Below are 25082 nucleotides of genomic sequence, written 5' to 3' on the forward strand. Positions count from 1 at the left end.
TGGGATTTTGCTGGGTTTCTTTAAGGTATTGTTAATTTCTCATTTAGAGTTAGTTTATTGATGTAATCAAATAGGGCCTCATGTCTGTTTTTAAAATGATATTAAGACTTTAAAATTTTTTCCAACATTAATGATAAATGTCTAGATACTACTTTTGGAAAGTATCAAAGTAAAATTTTAACACCATCATTTGTTGGAGTTAATCACATCCTGGCTTTTCCTCTTCCTCTCTCCTCTTTATCCCTCTATCTCTTCCTTTCTCTTCTTTTCTTTCTTTTTTTTTTCATGTAGCTTAGACTGACTTCCAACTATATAACTGAGGCTAACTTTGAACTTCTGGTTCTGTGGCCTCTTCCTAAATATAAGATTACAGGTGTGTACCACCACATCCAGTTTATGTGATACAGGGTAGGAATTGTACCTGGGACTTCATGAATGCTAGGCCAGTAGTCTCCTAACTGAGCTACAGCTACAGCCCCCACATATTGGCTTTAAAATTTTTCATCAATATAATATTTGTTGTCATAGCTGTCTGAAAAGAAATGGTAAAATTGCTGTATTCTTTTAGAATCTTCCTACTTATTCCCGGCTCCCCCCTTCCCCTTTTTGGGGATTTTTCGAGACAGAGTTTCTGTGTAGTTTTGGTGCCTGTCCTGGATCTCACTTTGTAGACCAGGCTGGCCTCGAACTTACAGAGATCTACCTGGCTCTGCCTCCTGAGTGCTGGGATTAAAGGCGTGCACCACCGCCGCCCGATCTTATTTCACTTTTCTATTTAAGTTGGTTTTGTGGGTTTTTTATGCTTTTTTATTTTATTTTTTCTGATCTGGCTACTATTCACTTTTTTATTTTCATGATTATAATATAATCACATCATTTCCTCCTTCCCTTTCTATAGCCTGATAAATCTTTCCTGCTCGCCTGTACCTGAATAACCAATCAGAGACTTAACATTAATTACAAACTGTTTGATCTATGGCTCAGGCTTCTTGCTAGCTAGCTCTTTGATCTTAAATTAACCCATTTCTATTCATCTATGTATTGCCATGTGGCAGCTGGATCGTGTCTGCTCTGACTCCACCCTTCTTCTTCATCTCCATCTTCAGTTTGAATGTACCGGCCTAACCTTATTGTGCCTCACCATTGGTCAAACAGCTTTATTTATCAACCAATGAGAGCAAAACATGTTCACAGTGTACAGAAAGACCATACCACAGCACCTTTCCTTCTTCTAAACCTTCCCATATTTTTTAATATATATGTATATGTGTGTGTATATATACATATATATGTTTGTATATATATATGTGTGTGTGTATATATAGATATATATACACACACTAAGTAAGAACTGTTCGATATGTATAATTTTACTTAGATGCACATTTCAGGACTGAACCAATTGGTATGCTCTTCCCTGAGGTACACTGTTTCTCCCATTCTCAGCAATCTTTAGTTACCTGTAGTTCTTTGTGTAGACTTTGACAGGTCTGTTGTCCTTATTAGCTCATATTTAGGCAGTCATGTTGGTGAAGCTTTATGAATATAGCTTCTGACATTACTAGGAGATACAGTCTCACAGTGAACTTCCTAATCTTCAGGATCTTACAATTTTCCATCCATTCTTCTAAAATGTTTCATGAGCCTTAGGTGTGGTAGTTGTTTTGTTTTGTTATTCATCAGGACTAAGCTCCATAACTCTGCATTGTGATTGGTTGTGGTTTTCTGCAATAGTCTCCATCTTGATTAGAGATGAGGACTACATTTATCTGTGGGTATAAGGACAAATATTTAGAGAGTAGTTAGGGATCATGCTGGTTTAATAATCATACTATTAAGTACCTTTAAAAATCATATTATACATAAATTGTAGGTGTATTACAGGTTCTCCTCTAAGATCCATGACTGTACTCACTCTGGGTAGTTGGATAGGTTTCCATTATTAGGCATAACTTCACTCTTGGTGAGTGGGTCTTAAACCCAGTTAGAGACCTGTTGGTTACTGACAAGGTATGCTTGCCACTACTGCACCCTTAGGGTTATTGTGCCATACTGGTTGTGGTTCACAGGTGTCAGAGCTGGGTAAGACTGTTGGTTGCTTCCCTCCTTTGGAAGCTTGCATGGCACCTTCTAGCACATGAATGCTTCCTAAGGGAGGAAGCATTTAAGTCAGTTCCAGCTAAAGGGCCTTTGGACCCTGTGTCTGCCTAAAGTGCATGGTGGCTTCAGCGACAGGGACTTATCTTCTTCCTCTGGGAGAGTAGGGGGCAAACAAGGGCAACAGCAATAGTCTATAATGTTTTTGTAGTCTTTTGGACAACCTTGGCTGACAATACAAAAGGGGCCTTCTCCTGCTTGGTGCTGAGGTTTTGTTACTTTTTTTTTTTTTTTAACATAATTCTTTATTGATTCTTTTGGAATTTCACAACATGCATCCCCAAACTCACTCACCTCCAAGTAATTCCATATCTACCCCTCACCCCTGCAGCATGCCCCCCCAAATTAATTAAAAACAAAACAAATAAACAAGCAAAAAAAAAAAAAAACCACCTCATCATCCGTCTTTCCAGCACCTGTTCATTCATCCTTGTGTAATTGGATGCTTCGGAGTGTCATACAGCATACTCTCTTGTCCAACTAGCCTCACCCACAAAATGTTCATTGTAGTGAGTCATTGATCTGGTTCAAGGCCTCTGGCACACCATCATCACTGAACTCTCACTGAAACTCCTCTCGGATACCCTGTTGTTGACCCAAATCCCTTCATGAGCTCCATCAGGTCATAGATGGGGTAGATGTTAGGGTGGGCCAACCCAAGGCCCAGGATGAGGGTGGTAGCTGAGCTGGTCATTCAGGGCCACTGGGATCGCACCCTCAGGTGAGGGACAGAGCCAGCTCTTCTATGCCCATGGTGAGGGGTGGGGCTGTCTCTCCTAAGTGTGGGTGGGTAGGGGCAATTCTCCTGCTGCAGTGTTGAGTGAGGGCCAGGGTCAGCTATCCCAGGCCAGTGAGGGATGGGGCCAGCTCAGCATGGCCCTGGTATTTCAACTCTCATGGTTGCTATTACCCCCTGTGATAACATAGGCCATGGACATTATCACAGACTCCAGATGCAGCAGGAACATTGACCTAGACATGCCCTCAGCAACAGCTCAGGTTGGACATCACTATGGTCCTGGTGGCAGCACAGGCCACCAAGATCAGTATGACCCAAGAGGCAGCAAGGCCCTCGGACACCAACATGGTCTCAGGTGGATGTCCAGATGCTGGGCATCTGCTTAGCCCCTAGTTGTGGTGATGTATTGTGTCCCCAATATATTGTGCACCCTAATAAAGTTTATCTGAGGATCAGAGGAAAAAGCCAGCCACTATAGTAAACATAGAGGTCAGGCAATGGTAGCACACACCTTTAATCCTATCACTCAGGAGGCAGGGATCATATGGATCTCTGTGAGTTCAAGGCCACACTGGGAACAGAGCCAGGCATGGTGACACATACCTTTAATCTCAGCAGTAACCATAAAGGTCTGGAGGTCTGTACAGACAGACAGGAAGTGACAGAGTTATGCAGGAAGAGGAAGTGAGATGGCAGAACAGAAAGGCATATAGGTGTGGGTATACAGGAGACTGAGATGTGAGGTGAGGTTGTCTGTGGTTTTTCCTATTCCTCTGATCTTTCAGGTTTTTACCCCAATACCTGACTCGGGGTATTTTTTTTAATAATACCGTTTCGCAATTTGTGTTACACCTAGTGGCAACAGGGGCCAGGGACATCAACCCAGACCCTGGCTGCTGCTGGGCCACAGACCCAGACATGGCCCATGGCAGCAGCCTGGGCCCGGATGACACCATGGCCCTGTGTGACATTGTAGGCCACCCAGATCATCAAGGCCCCAGGGGCAGCACGGCCCTTAGACACCAACATGGCCATATGTTGTGGCCCAGACCCTGGGCATCCATAGATAATCTATGGCCCTTTTCAGCTCGAGTCCTTGTGTGTTTCTCCTTTTGAATTCCATTCTCAAGTCATAGGTTGTTTTCATCATTGCCATCAGTCTTATATTTGTGTTTTCTTGGATGTCATTTAGGTTTTAGTCTCTTAAGTTCTTTTTCCTTAATTTCATTGAGCAGTTTTTTGTGTCTTCTTTAAAGTCCTGAATTCTTTGATGAAGTGTAGTTGGACGTTTTTCCCCTGCTGGCCAGTTCCTATATACCTGGCAGCCACTTCCCAAATTACCACACAGAGGCTTATATTAATTATAAATGCTCAACTGATAGCTCTGGCTTATTACTAACTAGCTCTTATACTTAAATTAACCCGTAATTCTAACCTATGTTTAGCCACATGGCTTGGTACTTTTTCTCAGTATGACATTCTCATCTTGCTTCTCTGTATTTGCCAGTGACTCTCTCACTCTGCCTTTTTCCCCATCATCCTTAGTTTGGTTGCCCTGCCTGGCTGCTGGCCAATCAGCATTTTATTAAACTAATGAGTGACAAATCTTTACAGTGTACAAGAGGATTATTCCACAGCAATGAAGTTTATGATTTTTGTTTTAAATTCTGTGTACTGAGGTTCATCTAGGCAATTCACATTGACAAATATTTCTACAAGACTCGTAGGTTTTAGAAGACACTGACTTGATCCATTGTATTTGCAATGAGATCTGGGCACATGGACTGCTTTTGGTAGTTCTAAGTCTGAAAATGATAGAGTAGGTTGAGTTAGAAGAGTAGATGTGTAGGTAGGTTGAGTATAAAGGTCAGAAATGGCTTGAGTATAATGAAATCAGATGGACAGAAGGGACTGAGTTGGTGTACAGGATGTGCCTCCTGCTCTAATCCTGGATTGTTGGGGTAGATCTGGCTGTGTTGAAAAGTTGGATATGGCATGAGAGGGACCCATGGGTTGGTGGATAAGGAGGTCCTGAAAGAAGCCTAGAGGTTAGTTATGACATAGGTAGCTATCTTAGTCAGTGTTCTATTGCTGTGAAGAGACACTATGACCACTTATAAAGGAAAACATTTAATTGGGGCTGGCTCACAGTTTTCAGAGGTTTAGTGTGGTGATATTGAATTCCCCAAAATATTGTGCACCCTAATAAACCTATCTGGGGTCAGAGAACAGAACAGCCACTAGATAGACATAGAGGCCAGAAAATAGTGGCACACACACCTTTATTCCTATCACTTGTGAGGCAGAGATCCATTCAGATCTCTGTAAATTTAAAGCCACACTGGAAACAGCCAGGCATGGTGACTCACGCCTTTAGTCCTAGGAAATGAGCCTTTAATCCCAGGAAGTGATGGCAGAAAGCAGAAAGGTATTTAAGGCGTGAGGACCAGGAACTAGAGGCCGGTTAAGCTTTTAGGCTTTTGAGCAGCAGTTCAGCTGAGACCCATTTGGATGAGGACACAGAGGCTTCCAGTCTGAGGAAACAGGATCAGCTGAGGATCTGGCGAGTTGAGGTAGCTGTGGCTTGTTCTGTTTCTCTGATCTTCCAGTGTTCACCCCAATACCTGGCTCAGGTTTGATTTTATTAATAAGAACTTTTAAGATTCATTCTACAGTTTAGTCCACTGTCATCATGGCAGGTAGCAGGGTGGCCCACAGGCAGACATAGTGCTGGAGAAGTAGCTAAGAGTTCTGCATTTGGATCTGTAGACAGCAAGGAGAGATAGAGATAGAGATAGAGATAGAGATAGAGAGAGAGAGAGAGAGAGAGAGAGAGAGAGAGAGAACCACTGGCCACTGGGCCTGGCTTGGGCTTCTGAAACTTCAAAGCTCACTCCCAGTGACATATTTCCTCTAACAAGGTCTCACTTCCTAATCCCTCTCAAGACCACTCCCTAATGACCAAGCATTTAAATATGAGCCTATGGGGACCGTTCTTGTTCAAACCACCACAGTAGGGGTGGCCAGACAAAACATGGACACTAGATGTGGGACCCAGCCTAGATCTGGTAGGTTAGGGATACATACCAGACTGAACCCTGAAGGAAGGATATAAGAGAGCTGGCTGGGTGGACAGGTTGAATGCAGTGTATTGATTAACTTTTTGAAGTGAACATGTAAAAGCAGTCCACACCACTGAAATTTCTGATGTCTCTCATAATTCATTCAAAATTGCATAAGCATCTTCCATTCTTTTCTTTTTTTTTCAGTGCTTATCATCTTTGTATTTATTCTGAATGAATGTTTCATAATAGCACAACCTTTTGGTTACTTTGGTTAATGCTGTATTCTCAGTGCTAAGAATAAGTATCTGAAATATGTTAGATATAAACACCTAAATAAATGGCATTAAGTAAGTGAAGTGCTCACCAAGAGAATAAGAACTGAAAATACAACTGATAGCTATATTGGTGTGTTGTTCCTGTAAAAGCTCCAGGGCCATTTATTTACTCCATAGTTCTATACCCCTTTTCCCTCAACTTTGTTCCTCTATATTTTAGAGCTATACTGTTTTGTTTTGTATAGAATTTTATGTTTTGGAAAATGTTATGTTTTTTTTTTTTTTTTTTTTTTTTTTTTTTAACCACAGACGAGTGCTGGGACAGGTGTTTAAGCATAGAAAACCTTCATCTGCCAGCCAGAGACTATACTGAGTCTTTGGTGTCCCAGTGTAACCCCAAACCTTTCTCAGGGTGAGCTTTGAAGCACAGTTGTATCGTGGGTTGACATACTTCAGTTAGCAAAAACAGTTAGCCAGAAGTGGAACTACAGAAGTCAAAATGCAAGGTTATTTAATGACTTTTCCCAAAACTATGGGTTTGATGGATTAGGTCTTTGTTTTCATTTTGGCAGATGGTACCATCTATGTGCTGTTTTATGGCCAAAATAATAAATAACGTCTATTATGGTGTCAAGGGCTATGTGCTAAGGGCTGGAGGCCTGTTACAAAAAGACATGGCTATTTTTGAAGTTTTACCAATACTAGCAATACTTAGTCATTTTTAAATGATCTGTAATATTGCAAATGATAGGGATTTATTTGCATGTCCATTTTTAGTCTCTAAACATATTCCTACTTAAAAAAGAAAATGAGAACATGTATTTTCTAACAAGAAAATTAGTGTTAAAACTATAGTAATTGTTATTACTCCTCTCTTCTTAAATGAGTAGCCAACCAAGGCTGACTAAATACTTGAAGAAATATCCTAATGTATAAAACTAATATTAAACAATAAAAATTGGAAACAAGTTATTAGATGTCATGGATATAGGTACATAAAATTATTTTCTCAGATTTGTCAATTACAGTAGTTTTCAAATCTGTAAGAACAAACTGAATTTTAATAAGAAATTAAACAATAAAAGAATTATTTCCAGGATTCAGAGTATAACTACCTGATCCAGTTTAGAGTATACAGTAGTTGACATATTATCAGGAATAAAGGATGGGTGAGTCTGCCCTTCTACTTTTGTTCATCCCAGAAACCTACTGAAAGATCAGTACAGGGGATTAGAAATGGACAACCTCCATGTATTGTTAGGACCTGGAGATATATACATCATTGAAAACTGAACTCTAAATGCAGTAGCAGTAGAAATAAACAAAGCCCTGTGATTCATCCTCTAGAGGTCTCAGAAAGCTTAAGACTGGCAGCTTGTAGAGACAGGGTGGGAGGGGGATTTGGTTAAAGGCAGATAGAGAAATGTTGAGTTCCAGGGATGTCATCTTAAAACTTAACTAGCCAGCCACTTATCAGAGGCTTCTATTCCCACTTATGACTCCGGCAAAGGTCAAAAATTTATTCTTTACATACTCTTCAGTCTGAAAGAAATCAAAGACAGTTAAGGGAAGGAGTCCTGTGCTAAAATAGAAGTATTGGACCCAGGTGTTTTCTCTTTTGTTTATCTCACTGGGCTCTCAGAATATTGGTACAGTTGGCCCTTTAGACAGAAAATGAGGAAAATCTTTTTTTAGAAACCTAATTAAAAAGATACACTAATGTAGTCATTAGATTCCTAAACAGCCCAGATAAAATTACTACAGCTATCCATGTTCCTATTCAGTTTTTTCGTCCCTTCCTATTTCATGTGAGCAACTAATCAAGACTTATTTGAAGAATCACTATAGTATGTGGATGTAGCAGGGTCCTTGCTGTTGTTCCCTTTTGGGGGTGGGGGCCAAGTAGGCGCAGAGTCAAACCACACAGACTCAGGGAGAATGTCGAAACAACAAGCTCAGTTTACTCAGGAAGAGGTGAGCCTTATATACCCTCCACCCTACCCTTGAGGGAGGTCTGATGAATATGCATCAGCTGGTGTGACATGGCTGTCTCTCATTGGTCCAGGTCATCTCCAGATCATGTTTCAGCTGCTGTTGCTAAGACCATCAGGCAGACCCAGGCTGGCTCTCAGAAAGTATATTTTTTACTTGTTTGGGCCTTCTGACCCTCAAGCCAGTTAGGGATGAGTCATCCCACATGTGGACATAGACATTAAATAGAATAAAGCAACGTGAAGATATCAATTTATAGAGGAAAATAATAAAAAAAAAATTTTTGAGTCAGAATCTTGCTTTGTAGTCCAGGGTAGCTAGCCTAGAAGTCTTGATCCTCCAGCCTTAGCCTCTCCAGGGCTGGAATTATAGGTATGTGCCACACCTAGCTTAGAATTGTTAACTATTTTCAGAACTAAGAGAAAATAATACAGCCTCAAAATAAGAAGGCACTATAAAAAAGGATGATGCTATATATCTTTTAATAGTGGCTCTTAGACACTGAAATTCTGATGTCAGAAATCAAAGCCCCATATAAATACTAGAAATTAATATTGAGAGAATCTGAGAAGGTATAGCAAAAGGGCTAAGTGATAGAGAAATAATAGAAAGTGTGAAGAAACTTACAGAACCAAGAGTTTCGCTATTCAGATAATAGGTCTCAAAGGAAAGGAGAAAGCAGGAAAAAAAATCATTCATAAAGTGATTCAAACGAATGTTCTTGTATTAAATACACAAGTTTCCTGATTGAAAAGGCTGTGTATTAGCTTATGAAAGGTGGTGACACACGCCTTTAATCCCAGTACTTGGGAGACAGAGCCAGGTGGATCTCTGTGAGTTCCAGGCCAGCCTGGTCTACAGAGTGAGATCCAGGACAGGCACCAAAACTATACGGAGAAACCTTGCCTCGAAAACCCAAAAAAAAAAAGAAAGAAAGAAAAAGAAAAGAAGAAAAGGTTGTTTACTGTAGCTGAAACCATAGATAAACTAAGGCCATGTTGTGAAAATTTAAGTCACTGAGGCCATGCAGGTGATCTTTCAGGTTTTCAGAGAAAGAAAAAAATACAGCAACTCTAACCCAGAGAGTGATAGAAATCCATTAGTTTTAGACTTCTTAGTGGAAGCATTTGAAACCAGATGAAAATTAAAGTATCTTTCAAATTTTGGAGGAAGATAATTTCAATCTTACAATAAGTGCATTGAAACTATTTATACAAACAGGATTTAAATGTTTTGTTTTTTGAGGCTGAGTCTTATCATGGGGCCCAGGCTGGTTTTCAACTTGTACTAATCCTCCTGCCTTACCTTCCAAAGTGCTAGAATTGCAGATGTACTTCACAACACCTGGCTAAAATTAAAGTATTTTAAGGCATGTGAGTTCTCAAAAATAATCTGTAGTCTTGTGCTTTTTCTTAAAGAAATTTAGGATGAATGCCACCCATCAAAATGACAAAGTCGTCATCCAAATAAAAGAAATAGGTTACAGGAAATGGGAACATCAATACAAGAGAGCCGGGTGGTGGTGGTGCACACCTTTAATCCCAGCACTCGGGAGGCAGAGGCAGGTGGATCTCTGTGAGTTCGAGGCTAGCCTGGTCTACAGAGTGAGTTCCAGGGAAGGCACAAAGCTACACAGAGAAACCCTGTCTCGAAAAACCAAAAAATAAAAAGAAAAGAGAAAGTTCCTTAAAGATGACAATGAAAAGATAGGGCAGCATAGAGTTGTGAACTTCACCGAGAACCAAAGTTGTATTGGGAAGGAAGTCAGAATGAGTTTAGTCACATGGTATAGCCCAGCGTAGCTGGCATCTAAGCCTTGAGTAGAAAATTTTATCAGCTTTTGTGTGTGGTACAAATATTTTTATTATCTGCTTGATTGGGATCATGGCATGGAAGGCACCATCAGTGGCCTGCTCATGAAGCAGCTGGTCACCTTGCATCTGTAGTCAGGAAGCAGAGAGGGATGAAAAAGCTCACTTTTTCTCTTTTATTCAGTCTGGATCCCAGCCCATGGAATGGTGCTGCTCACATTTAGGGTAGGTCTTCCTAGATCAGTTAAAACTTTCCGGAAACACCCTCATGAACATACCAGAAGTGTGTTTCCATGGTGACTTTAAGTTCAATCATGTTGACAATGAAAATCAGCTATCAAAGCCTCCAGCTGTTGTTGTTTGTATTGCTCCTTTGGGGTGCCCACCACCCAGCTCCCCAAATAAATCACACATGGATGCTTATTCTTAATTATAAATGCCTGGCCTTAGCTTGACTGTGGCTAGCCAGCTTTTCTTAACTTGAAATTATCCTGTATATCTTTGGCTTTGGGTTCTTTTATCTTTCTCTATTCCTGTGTACCTTTTCTTTCCTTCTTACTCCTATGTCTGGCTGTGTAGCTAGGTGGCTAGGTGGCTGGGTCCTCCTCCGTCTCTGGCTACTTCCTCCTTTCTTTGATTTCTCCTATTTCTTCTCTCTGCCTGACAGCCCTGCCTATCCTTTCTCCTGCCTTACTATTGGCCGTTCCCACTTTATTCGGCCATCAGGTGTTTTACACAGGCAAAGTAACACAGCTTCACAGAGTTAAACAAATGCAACATAAATAAAAGTAATACACCTTAAAATAATATTCCCCAACATCTAACTCCTGATTCTCTTTTCTCTGCTTGAGTCTTGAGTCCTGAGGTTGTAGGTATATTCCACTGTGTATGATAAAACGATTTGCCTTAATGTTTATGAGCACTTCAAAAAGAACATACTTTATGCCAAAAATGGAAGGTTCTATAAATGTCATGGCCTGATTGGTTGATAATGCTCAATCATGTCCTCTTTATCTTTGCTGATTTTCTGTCTGCTTGTTCTGTCAGTTATTAAGAGAAGAATGTTGACATCTCAGTCAGTCAGTGTGGATTTGTCCATTTCTCCTTGAAGTTCTCTTATATTTCTTATACCACTAGTGCTGTAGTCATAGAGTTTTCTTCTCTCAAATACTTAGGTTAGATATATCAGCTTGTGAGACAGGCTTGCCTTGGGCAGAGCTGGAAGAAAAAGATGAAAAGAGAAGCAGTAGATTTCACCCATTTTCTCAATCCAACATGCATAAAATGGTTCTCTTCTTCCACCACGTGGGTCCTTGGGATCAGAACTCAGATTTTTAGGTGTGACAGCAAGCACCTTTATCCACTGAGCCATCTCACCCGCTGCCCCTCTATGTTTAATGTGATATTTTCTTTTCCTCATGGATGTATAACACTCAAAATCCCCAATAATTAATTTATTACAAATATCAGCCAATCAAAACAGATGCATGTCCATTTAAAACAAACAAGTAATAGCAGATGCTACCTTGTCATGTGATAATCTGTCCTGTCTGACTACAGATAGTTTCAATTTCATATTTCTTCTCCATCAGTCAAGGACATGTAAGGTATCTGGTGAACTGTGCTAGCATATTGACTTAAGAGTCTTTTCTGTCTTGTAGTAACCTGCTGCTTTAGCTTACTCTCTCAGACATACCCATACTCTCTAATTCAGTTTAGGGGCAGAGAAACCTCTGATGTCTTTTGTTAACCACATATATGTGGTAGATGGGAAACGAGCCTGACTGCTTGTGCTCTATTTACTCATATTGTTGTCCGTGGATGTTAGTCCTTACATTTTTCCCTTTTATGCTTAAGCCAGACCTGATAATACACTGGACTTCAGTTATGTTGTATCTTCATATACATGCTCTGATCTTGGCTACAATTTTCTCCATCTAATTGAATTTACTTTCTGTTTTCTATGACTTTATTATTATTTTATATGGTGTGGGTGTTTGCCTGCATGTATGTCTGTATACCACATATGTGCCCAGTTTGTGCAGAGGCCAGAAGAGGGCATTGAATTTCCTGAAACTGGAGTTCAGGCAGTTATGAGCTGCCATGTAGTTGGTGGAAATTGTATCACCATACCTAGATAGCATTATTTTCCATAAGAAAATACTTTACATGTTTTGGGGTTTTTTTTTAATTGGTTTGTTTCTTTTTTTGTGAGATAGGCTCTTCCTCTGTAGCCTGTCTGACCTGAAACTTGCTATGTGATAGACCAGAATGACTTTGACTTGCTGAGAACCTCCTGCCTCTGCCTCTTGAGTGCTGGTATTTGTAAACAAGCACCAAGTATGCCTGTTGGTAGTATGTATTTAAAACTCTTCATTGTGATATTTAAATTGTGGATTTGTTTGCTATTGGCTGAATTTGGAAGATCTGAACTTACATGATAAGTTCTCTTGAAACATCTTTATGTGCAGTCCTCTTGTACTTCTGAAATTCATTTTTGCTGATTGTTTTCACTATAACACTTTTCACAAAACTAAACTTGAAATTTGCCCTCTAGCCAATAATTCTTTATGATCTTGGGATGTTAGATGTGTATTAGAATGTCTGTTGGGGTACTAGCCATACTTAGTTTCTAATGTTATAATCTCATTAGCTGAAAACAAACTTTTAAGAAGCAAGTGTTCTTACACTTACCTAAAAATTATCCCATCATCATTATTTTATGTTTCTCTGAGCTCATACTGGCATATGCGAGGGTATATAGATACATACCTGCATAAATTAGTTTGAATATTTTAAAGTTTTCATTTTCCTGTTCTCTTTTAAGCAATATAACATGGCCATCCCTATAGAATATCCTGAAACTGGTTCTTAAAATTGATACAATCATATGTAGTGTAAGTAACCAATAATGTATCCTACCATTTCCTCACCTGTGTTTAAATTTCCGAAATTATTTGTAATAAGTTATTTATAATCTTTTGTAATTTGCAGTTCCAAGCACATTTTGTGTCCGAACATGCTAGACTACTTAGCATTATGATAACTTGTCTAAACAGCAATAGAAACCTTGTAAAAGTCACTCCTTACTTATCCATATTTATGAAAGAAAAGGAATAAAAGCTTGGCCACTAAAAAGGTTGGAAATTATATTGAATGTATAGAAGAAATACTTTGATTTAAAGTATTATCTGAGTTTTTCTGATAAGAGATAATCACAGAAACCTGGGGAAAACTCCCTATAATTCTTAATGGATAGCCATGGACAGTTAGATGGCAAAGGCTGAGGAAGGAACCTATTAGTAAAATCTAAAGTAAAATTATTATAGAATCAATAAGTATTTTATGTCATTGGAGGAGCAAGTTGGATTTAATGTTTTATTCACAGTAAAAGGAAAAAGAGCTGTTTTCCACAAGGGGGCAGAATAAGACAATTTGAAAACTTAACCTATAAAATGTATATATGGTAGATAAAGTATCAAAATTTACTTAAAATACATAGAATTATTAGGTAGGGGAAATTACTAAGAGCTAGGAAGGAACAGAGAGGTAGCTCACAGATCATGCCATGAATGATAACATGTATTGAATTTATTTACCTAGCTGATCACCAGTGTATGTGTTGAGCCCTGCCAAACTGGACACTTTGCTATGGCTATCAGTTTAATGTTGATGCAATCCATCCTGTTGAATGTATGTTTAAATTCTGCCTCCTTAATGAGTCCATTGGGCAGAGGTAGTGAGTGGATAAAGAGATTGGTTGAGTCCCTAAATCAGGTTGTTTGTCTGCTGTGTTAAGCAGTTCCTTCTCTCTGTCTCTTCTCGCAGGAATTTCAGAAATTGCTTGCTTGCATTTTCCATTTTATCAGGTATTATTATGTTCCTTTTTGGGTCTTTGATGAAGACTAGATAGTTACAGTTATAATCTTCTCATGTCTTAGCTAGAACATATTAGTACTAGAGTTAGAATCTTCATGATAGGACAGCTATTGGAGTAATCTCGGTAATTTGCCATTTACCTATGATCTGGACATTGAGCATGTCTTTCTTGTTTGATGATGTTCTTGTTGGTTGTAGTTCCATTTTTGTTTATGCTTTTACCCTTTGTTTTTCCTGGATAATACTTGATAATCATTCTTATTGTATATAGTTTGCATTAAGTTTAGAACCTTCTTATTTAGACAAAAGGGGGAAATGTAGTGGTATTTGCTCTGCTCATGATCTTGGTCTATAGGGCCGGAAGGAGGTGGTGCTTCCTGCTGTTGTATGTGACCACTTAACTCTTTGGCCGGCTTTTACATGGGACATGGATTACTTTTATAGTTTGTGATCTTTCAGAGACTTCTTTCTTCATTTCTCATCCCCAAATCTTTTTGTTATCACTTTATGTATTCTTCCAAGTCCCAAATAACCTCTTAAACCATTCAACACGACTAGTCAATATCTAACAACCTGTTAATTTCCTTACAAAATGAATGAACAACCATGTGCCTAGCTCAAGTTTCTGCCATTAGGAATGTTTTTCTTCACAATGACCTTTCCTCCCTAGAGTGGGGCTGATATCATCTACATGTCAGGTAAATGATCATGAGAATCATGTATTTAGAATAAGTGGTATAGCAGAAGTAGATACCATGCACATTTGGGCCACTTAATCATCTAAATTACATTTGATTCTAGATCTTCTGATGAAGTGATGCATTGCACATCCAACCATATTGCTTTGTTGGTCTAGAAATACTTACTTGGTTGCCTTACGTACATGGTAGCATGATAGTAATGACCAAACATTCATTCTAAGGAGCAGAGCTGAACTAGAACTGTTTATTGTTGTTTGTTCACTTGCTTGTTTTGAAGGATAATAGTTCTTTGCAGAGGATGGCATTTTCCGTCTCTAAATGTTAAAAGTCTGTCCTGAGATTTACCTCAGGTTTTACAATAAGGACCTTATCAAATTATCACAATTAGTTCCTGCTTCTTGCTCAGTAAGTCTAGTAGACATATTACCAGTGTAGTAGACAAACATAATGCCCTATGGAATAAAAAGGCATGTGAATAGTTTATTACTTAGAGCCACAGAATTGATAGGAAGTAGAACAGTGATGGTATACCTAAATACATTTTTTAATGGTTTCATTTCAGGCCGTCAAATGTAATCTAGGTATCAGGGATCTGTTGATCTGCTTCATTAACAAAACACATCGAAAACAGCAGTTGTAAGAGTTGCAACATAAATAAGTTTTAAAAAGTAATAGCCATTCCCCAAGATTTGTCTGTCTTCCATCCAGGCCTCTTATGGAGAGTTGAATGAGGAAGTTATAGTAGTTAATCACCTTTGTGTGTTTCTACCCTTGGTGTTAGATGACACTTTGTACTTTACCTTCTGGAAACTGACTGAACTTTGTTTTATAGATAGAACCAAATTTCATGGTGCAGTATGTAATGTTTGGCAATGTGTAGCATCTGAAATGTGACTGATAGAAAGACTAGTGTGTTCTAAATAGTGCAATGCATGCTGAATTTTAAGTATATCTTTGTAGTCATAACAGAAATATCTGCCTTTATTCATTGAACATTATTAATAATAGTTGCCTTAAAGTTTTTTAATTTCATTGTCTGTACCATCTTAGAGTTTGCATCTAAGACTTTTCCCTTTCAAGTTGAGATTTTCCTGTATCTTCATATGTCAGTTTATACAAGATTTTATCCTATACATTTTTATACCACTTAGGTTTTATTTAAATACTAAGGAGAATGTTGGGGTTTTTGTTTGTTTGTTTGTTTGTTTGTTTGTTTGTTTGTTTTATTGATGTCCAACAACATGATCATGTTCACCTCACAGATTCAGAATTTTCATTTTGGGATCTTTGTTTAATTTAAACATTTATGAAGTTATGTAGGTAAATTCCACAAGTGACCTACTGCATTTGGAAACCAGAGTAGTGAATCAAAACCAGGGGCCAAAATAAGCCTGTTCCTCTCTTATGTTGAGTATCTTAGATATTTTTGTACAAGTAACAGAAAGTTTATTAATACAATCCCTTTTCCTATTCCTGAGGCCAAAGAAGGTTTTGTTTTTTGTAAAAGCTTTTTTAGGGTCCTCATTTCTTTTTATAAGAAGTTTGACAGATTTGTCCATTAAGAAATTAGTACATTTGGTCTAAGACAGTGGTTCTCAACCTGTGGGTCACAACTCTTTTGGACGTCAAATGACCTCACAGGGATTGCCTAAAACCATTGGAAAACACAGATATTTATGTTACAGTTCATAATAGTAGCAAAATCACAGTTATGAAGTAGTAAAGAAATAATTTTATGGTTGGGCGGTCACCATAACATGAGGAACTGTATTAAAGGGTTGCATACACCTTTAGTGTTTACAGTGTTCAGGTGTATAGGAAAGAAAACAGTTATTTGTTCTCTGGTTCATATTTAGTCTTTTGATGATCTTACACACTTTCATTGGACACTTCCTTCTATACTCAGTTTTGTTTGTTTGTTTGTTTGTTTTTTGGTCTGCTTGGTTGCTTGCTTTTCCATTTTCTTTTTCTTCTCATCAGGTAGAACACGATACCCAGATAGGGCTGTAGTAGAGTATTTTCCTTCTCCTGTGTGGAAGTCAAGAGTTGAGTTTGCCTTCCACCAGATTGATTAAGCTCTAGTTTTGGCATGTTTTGTTAGAAAGAATGTGTGAGGGTACCGGGTAGTAGCAATATGCAAGAGAGAAGGAGATAGGCAATGGTAGAAGCAAAAAAATTGAAGAGTGGGACCAGTCTTGTCCTTTTATAGCAATCTATTCTCATGACTATTGTTTTTTTAGCCAGTTCTTGCCAGATTATCATTAATCTTCTCACAAATGTCATTATGCCCCCAATCATCTTCTGCTAACTTCTGCTTCTTATGGGTCCTACCATCTTTTATTACCATCACATGGTAATAATACATGGGAGACCAACCTTCTAGCATAAGAACTTTTAGGAAACAAATCATATCCAAACCATTGAAATGTGGGTCTTTTTGTGGAGTTAATAGTTCATTAATTTAGTGTCCATTTTTTCCAGTACTGCATATTCTTTGGATTACTGTAAATTTATACTAAATCTTAAAATTATATACAAGGCTACCAGCTTTGTTTTCTTTATTAAAAAGTGTTTTGATGCTCTCATTTCTTTTCTTTGTGTGTGTGTGTCTACATTTTAAAGTAGCTTATGAATTTCTTTTAAAAAAATCCTGTTAAATTCTCATTGGTACTGCCTTATAACTATAAATCACTTTTGAGAAAAATTGGCATAATGGCTTGGAATCTTTAGACCCATGAATATGATATCACTCCATTTAGATTTTTTTTTTTTTTGTAGTTAGAATATGTAGTTTGAATACTTGGTCCCTAGCTGGTGATCCTGCTTTAGAGATTTTAGAAATTTTAAGGAGTGGGGACTAGTTCAAGGAGATAGGTCACTGAGCAGGAACCTTTTGAAGGTTCTCCCTAGTCTCCAGTTACTTCAATTTCTGCTTCTTGTCTGCCATGAGGTAGTGTCATTGTCCTCTATCTCGTATTCCTACCAGCTGTGATGTTCTGCCCCAAGTGTGTGAGGCCTAACTGCTAGGCATTGAACCCTCTGAAACCATGAGCACCCCTAAATCTTTCCTCCTTTAAGTTATCTCATACAAAATAAATAAATAAATAAATAACCAATACAGAAAATTGGTTCCAAAGAAGTGAAGGGTGGTTGTTATGACTGAACCTAATGTGTGATTCTTAAGCCTTGGAACCACTTTGCAGGAGGAATTCGCAAAGTTGGAAAGGCTAGAAAATTGTAACCAGAGTTTACCTGGTGATTCTAGTGGGACCTCAAGAGACCAGAACATCAGCGATGTTAGACACTGCCGGGCAGATTCGCGAAGTTTCAGGTGAGAAGGAAGACTCTACTGAGAATCAGCCTAGAGAGAATTTGATATTCTAGTAAAGAATTGGTCTATATTCTGTGTGTACTGAAACTTTAGTTAAGATTAAATTAAAAGCAATGGATTAATTTGGTAGAGAAAACATTGAGATAGTGTAGCATTCAGAGTGTGTAGTTATTACCGACTGCTTTTAGCCAGGTGTGAAAAAAGAATTAAGAGCAACAAGCAGACTGCAACAATTTGAAAAATGTGCATTTTGTCCAGAAAAGGAGTGTTTCAAGTGTTGTAAGGAAGGTGGTCTGTTAAGGAGATTAGTGTCATTAACAAAGAAAGTGCTTTGTGTAGGGATCCTAGGAAAGCTAGCTATATTGACGATTTCACAGGAATTAGCCAGACTCCACTCAATGTAAATATTTGTTAGGGTTGTTTTCTTGATGACAGCCATTCTGACTGGGGTGATGTGGAATCTACGTGTAGTTTGATCTACATTTCCCTGATGGTTAAAGATAGTGAGCGTTTTAAAAAACATTTTCTATTTTTATTTCATTTAAAAGTGACTTCAAATAAAAGGGGTTATTTGCTCTCTTTTAGTGTTTAATTAAATTTTTATTAAATTCTGTATATTCTGTATATCCAATTCTGTAGGATAGTTCTTGATTTTTAATTGTTTACTTCATTGTACAGAAACGTTTAAATGTTACAGTCTCATTTGTTAGTTCCTGCTGTAATTTCCTGAGCTATTGGAGTACAAGAAAGGAGTTTAGTGTCAGTCTTTTGCATGTATATAGCTTTCTTAGCATCATTTGTTAAAGAGGCTTCTTTTGTCTGTGTGAGTTTTTGACATCCTGATAAAGAATTAGATGGTTATAACCGTGTTAGTTTATTTCTGGGTCTTCTCTTTGGTCTGAGTCTGTATTTGTGCCAGTGTCATACAGTTTTCCTTATTATTCTTTTTGTGAAAAATTATTTTAACTATTTGAAGTCTTTGTAGATCCATATGATTTTTTTTCTATTGGAAGTTTTTTCCCTCATTTGTATGAAGAATATTATTGACATTTTGATGGCAATTGCACTGAATCTGTACATTTGGTACTTTTGGTAATAAAAGCCTTTTAAACAATTTTCTTCTCATCTTCCTTTATGGGATACATTCCCATCTTCTAGTATCTTCAATTTCTTTCTTAAGTGATTTGTAGTTTTCATTATAGAGGGGTCTTTAATGTCTTCAAGTTTTTTGTTTTATGGTTATTTTGAGTGGATTGTTACCTGACTTGAATTTCAGTGAGTTACATATTAGTATATACAGAAACTACTTATTTTCATATGCTGTTTTTGTCCTGCTACTTGGCTAAAGTGTTTATATGTTTATTAGATCAAAGAATTTTCTAGATTAATTTTTTGTGTCTTTGAATGAAGGATGATATTGTCTATAAATAAGCATAATTTCACCTCTTATTTCTGTCACCTTTGTACCTTTCTCTTGCCTTTTGTTCTGTCCAATAATTAAAGTACTTTATGAGTAAGAGTGGAGAAAGTAGACACCTTTATTTTGTTCTTAAATTTAAATAAAATACTTTCCATTCTTCAGTCCATTTCATGTTCACTATAAGCATCTGTGTGAAATAGCCTTTATTTAACTTGTAATTCCTTCTGTACTTTTGTCATAAAGAAATGTTAAACCTAAAGGGATGGTTTTATTTATTTATTTTTCTTTTTTCTGCATCTGTTTAAATTGTGTTGTGACTTTGTCCTTGATTTTAATTATGTACTGTGTTACATTTACTGACTTGCACATGTTGACTTATCCTTGCATTGCTTGAACACAACTAATTTGATCATGGTGACTCATCTGTCTAGTGTGTTGTTGATTACAGGGAACCAGTATTCTATTGAAGATTTTTATATCTGTGTTCATCTAAATTTTCTTTTTGGTTTTGTCTTTGATGGGTAGATGCAGAGGGGGAGATAGGATCTCATTCTTTAGCTTACATAGATCTGAAACTTACTTTTAGTCCAGGATGGCCTTAAACTCATGGCATTGCTCCTGTTTTACTCTCCCAAGTGCTGAGATTACAGCTGTGAGCCACAACATTCTGCCTGCTCTCAATGTGCTTTTGACATTTGGGTAATGTTGGCTTTGTGAAGTGATCTTGGAAGTATTCCCTCCCTTTCTATTTAATGGTCAACTAGAATTCATCAGTGTCTGTTCTAGACTCTCTTTCTCATTTGGGTGATATCTGATTACTGTTTCTGTCTCATTGAGGTTTGATCTGTTTGAGTTGTTTGGTAGGTCATCTGTATCAAATGTTCTATTTTTAAAGTTGTTTTTATAAGTTATTGAACTATATAAAAATTTAAATATTCCACAGTGATCCTTTGTTTCTTGGTGGTACCTGTTGTTATCCACTCTTGTTTCTTTTGGTTAGTTGGCATTCATTTTGTCAATCTTTTGTATCCTTTTAAAGAGTCAGCTCTTATTTTCGTTGATCCTTTATGCTGTTCTTTCTAGGACACATTTGTTTCAATAATTTCAGCTCTGATAATTCATTCTATCTTTTCACCTACTACAATAATTTCGGCTTTGACTTGCTAAAACCTTATTTACATCATTAGACTATTTGATATCACTAATTTTTTTAATGTAGATACTCATAAATCCTTTTAGAACTGTCTTCACAATATCCCACAGACATATATAAGTAGTATTTCATTTTCACTTGATTATAGGAATTTCAAAATTTACCCCATTACTCAAGGTCTCAATTTTATTTCAAAAGTACACGATTCAGTCTCCATGTTTGTATAGAATCTGTAGACTTCCCTTGATTCTAATTTCTAGTTTTATTCCATTGTTATATGATACAATACAAAATTTCTTTAAATTTTTGTATTTATTAAGACTTATTTTATGACCTAGCCTATAATGTGCTTTAATAACATTTTTTAGTTTCCTATAATTAGGGTAGAGGTGACTCTTACAGATACAATAGGCTATCAAATAAAAAGCCCAGGGCCAATTTTGAGTCGTTGGTCATTGGGATCCCATAGACACTCCCTAATAATGCAGAATATTGCATTACCTTTTCAAAACATAGGGAAGGGAGCATAGTGAGGAAATATTGAATCAAAGGAAGACTGAAAACCAGCTGGACAAACTCCAAACTCTGCATCTCATGTCTGATATTAATGTGCTCCTCAGATCTCCAACTCCTTTCAGCTTTGTTGACTGCAACACACTTCTTTCTCTTGGGGCTGGTTCCACTCCCTGTTTGAAGCTCTCCTTAGCAGGTGTCCCATGGCTCTGCATCTCCAACATCTTTGGGTCTCCAAGGAAATCCAGGCTTCAACTTCACAGCTTCACACAATGGCCTCTCTACTAGGCCTCCATTCAGGGACACCACTACCATCCCCGCCCCCTCCCCCAACACATGCTTGGGCTTCTGTCTTTTTTTAGTCATGGAGGCCAATTCTGTAACCCCTTTCTTCTCTTCTTAACTCTAAAGCCATTGAATGTAATAATTTCACAACCTTGTCTTCAATCTCCAATATTCTATTGGCGATATTCCATTGATTTTTAAAATTTTGATTCATTGTTTTTTTTTTATTTCCAGCCGGTCATGGTGGCACATGCCTTTAATCCAAGCACTTAGGAGGCAGAGGCAGGCAGATCTCTGTGAGTTTGAGGCCATCCTGATCTACAAAATATGTTTTAGAACAACCAGAGCTAAATAGTGAGACCCTAAAAAAAGCCTTTCATTACCAAGATTTTCTCTCTCTGCTGTCTCTATCTCATTGGTGAATTTCTCATCTAAATCTTGAATTGACTTCTTTGTTCTATTCATCTTCTCTTTGAGGTCATTGATCATTTTAAAAATTAGACTTTTAAATTCTTTGTTGTTTCAGCTATTTGCATGTGTTTAGATTTGGTTACCAAGGAGCTGTGAACTTCTGAATAAGTGATATTCTGTTACTTCATAATATTTTTTGTATTTCTACTTAGTGATATCTGTATCTTTTGGAATGAATGTATCCTCTAATTTTCATAAGGGTCTTCTTGGTTAGTAGCCTGTTCTTTCCACTCAAAAGAGAAATCAGATTGCAGTTATAACAACTGAAAAACCAGATATTTAAATATAGTAAAAAGCAATTGGAAACATCTATACCCCCAAGGGTAGAAAAAAAAGGGCCAAGGTATTACATTGATGTTCATATTATTAGTACTAATCTTAGGTATTGTATTACTTTTGTAGAGCTGTGACCTGTTTTCAGACAGAAACATTTTAAGTCATGAGACATTTATTTTGGCTCATGTTTTAGAGAAATGAGTCATTGGACACTTGGCTCCATTTTTCTGGTTGTATTGTAGAGCAGAACACTTTGGCAGTGGTAGGCTGTGGCAAAGGAGAGTCAATCAACTCAAGACAGACAGAAAGGGCCAGGGACCTCAGTTACCTACCTTCTTCATATAGGCCCTAGCTCTTGAAATTTCCAGAATATTCACCAAATAGAGAGCTATCAGGACTTTTAACACATGAGCTTGTGGTAATTATTTCATATTTAAGCTACAATACATGCTTGTATGAAAACTTAAGGATATAAAAGTTACCAAAGGTAAAAGTATTAGCAAATAATAATAATAATAATAATAATAATAATAATAATACAAACTAAGGGATAGCGAAAGGAAAGGAGAGAGAAAAGGCAAGATAGGAAAGAAGAATATGGATAGAATAATGAGAGGTAATAATGATGGAGAACAAAATAATAGCACAAGTAGTGAGCAAAACAAAAAATCCGAATAAAACTCAAGCAGATCAAATAGACGAATATTAAGTCGATAATGGAGACACTTTGCTCCCCCCTCCCAAGAAGATAAACTACAGGATAGTGACTTGCTTTCTTTTTTTCTGAACAGGTTCGACCAGAAATGACAATTTGCACACTGAGCCTCACCTTGCGTTTTCAGTTGGAACTTGCTGGTTGCTGAGACCTCTGATAGGTTGAATGCTTGTCAGTTGTTCTGCATATGCAAGCCCAGCAACACAGCTGGTGTAGGAACCACTTTCCAGTTGTCTCACTGTGAGCCTGTGGGCCACCTGTGATGCACCCTTGTACCAGAGACCTTATTCCAGTATGATACCTGGGTGTGGGGAATGCCTGAATAGTAGTCTGTTCTTCCTGTTACCACCCTATCCTCCACCCTTAGGACAAAAGTGGGGCACCAAGTGATCCCTTGTGCTCTGACTTTGCCTGTCTGTTCCAGCCTCCATGTGTATTCACACCCTTATTTGGTCTCACTCTTTTCAGAGCTCAATCTACAGTTCCCTAATAGAAAAGCCCTCTGTTTCTCTATATAGCACGCCATGTTTTCACTTGTCCATTCAGTAGCTAGGCCCACCATTAATGATACATTGATGGGGTATAGAACCTGATATCTGGTGACTAGCCTGGTACTGTTGAGCTCAATGTATACCAGCTGATCCACAGTCAAACTGCAGATTCATAAGAATAAAGTAGGTTTTTTTCTGTTGCAATTTTGAGATTGCTGGTTATTTAAGAGAAGCTATGATACAGCCAAATTCTGTTAATACTCATCAACATTTTACTTGAAGCATATATTTTTAGATTTTGTTTGTAGCATCAATGAGTTCAAAGCATAATTTTATAGGACAAAGAAGATAAAAAGAAAACGTTTCTAAGCAGAGAAATGAACTAGGACAGCCAAACTGGAGTAATTGCACTATGATTCCTTAAGGAGGATTATCAGATCCTAAAATTATCAGCTCATTTTTAACAGCGGAACAGTGTAAGTGAAAATGGTACTTCACTAAACAAAATGCAGCATTTTGAATATATTCCTTTATTAAAAAATGTAGTGCTGATTTTAGGATTCTTTAATTTGTAAATTACTCTCTAATGGAATACCTCTTTGCTTACAAATCTGTAAAATAATATAATTTTGTTTAATCAATTTCAGATATGTTCATGAAGCCCAGTAATTAGAAACCTAATGTTAGAAAAACAGACTTGAAAAATAGGTCTAGGAGATACACTATCCACCTGATCAGGCAGGGGGAGGGAAAATAGAACATACTACACACGGTGATCAGAGACTAAGAAGAAATAAAGTTTCAATATCCTAGTCAAATTCCTAAAATCCAAGGATAAGGAATAAATTCTAGATTTCTGCCTCCTGAAAATTTTTGGCACATTAGTAGTGGTCAGGACTAAGGTAGTAGTAGGAAAGTAGATAGAACATGGCATTTTGAAATATATTTTGGATTGGTAATCTGCAGAACTGTTAGTCATGTGTTGCAAAGAGTCGGTAAGGGAAAAAATCAGCAATGATTTCTAGGCTTCTAGACTGAAAAAATAGGTGGTCGGGTAAATACCTGTGTCAGTCTTCATGGCACTACAATTCACATACCATAAAATTCAACCATTTCCAAGTGTATGTACCATCAGTAGCTCTTAGCATATTCATGTGTTATACAAACATCACTGCTCTTTTATCCATCACTCCAAAAGAAAACACCAGGCCTGTTGAGCAGCTGTCCCCTCCTTTTTCCTAGGATACTCTGAAAACTACAGTCTGCTTTTTTGTCTTCCTTGATTCATCTCTCCAGAGCATCTCACATAAGCAAAATCATATAGTATGTGCCTTTTTGTGACTTCTTTGACTGAGCATTATGCTTTCAAGATTTTTTCAACTGTAGAGCATTTGATAGGCCATTGTCCCTTTGATAGCTAAATAATATTTATGCAAAATATTATATCACATTTTGCTTATCCATTTATTAGTTTATGACACATTTGGGTTGTTTCTACTTTTTGGCTATTACGAATAATGCTTCTGCAAACATTTATATCTAAGTTTTGGTTGTAAATCTGTTTTCAGTGCTTTTGGCAATATACATGAAAGAATTGAGTTATATGTGATTTTGTGTTTAACTTTTTGATGAGCCACCTGTTTTACACAGAAGCTACATCATTTTTCACTCCTGCCGTTAGTATGGTGGTTCAGTTTCTCTATATGTCTACCAATTACTTTTGATTATTTGGATTGGTAATCTGCAGAACTGTTAGTCATGCATTGCAAAAGGTTGGTAAGGGAAGAAACTAGCCATGATTTCAATAC

At 37.5% G+C, this 25082-nt stretch overlaps 1 protein-coding gene across 22 annotated transcripts in view; it reads left to right on the forward strand.

The window, feature by feature from the left end:
* Positions 1-25082, forward strand: part of Tanc2 (tetratricopeptide repeat, ankyrin repeat and coiled-coil containing 2) — a 338567-nt gene that overhangs the window by 105702 nt on the left and 207783 nt on the right. The gene's annotated exons all lie outside the window — the stretch shown is intronic.

This window comes from Peromyscus maniculatus, chromosome 8, assembly GCF_049852395.1.
Source record: "Peromyscus maniculatus bairdii isolate BWxNUB_F1_BW_parent chromosome 8, HU_Pman_BW_mat_3.1, whole genome shotgun sequence".
NCBI lineage: Eukaryota > Metazoa > Chordata > Mammalia > Rodentia > Cricetidae > Peromyscus > Peromyscus maniculatus.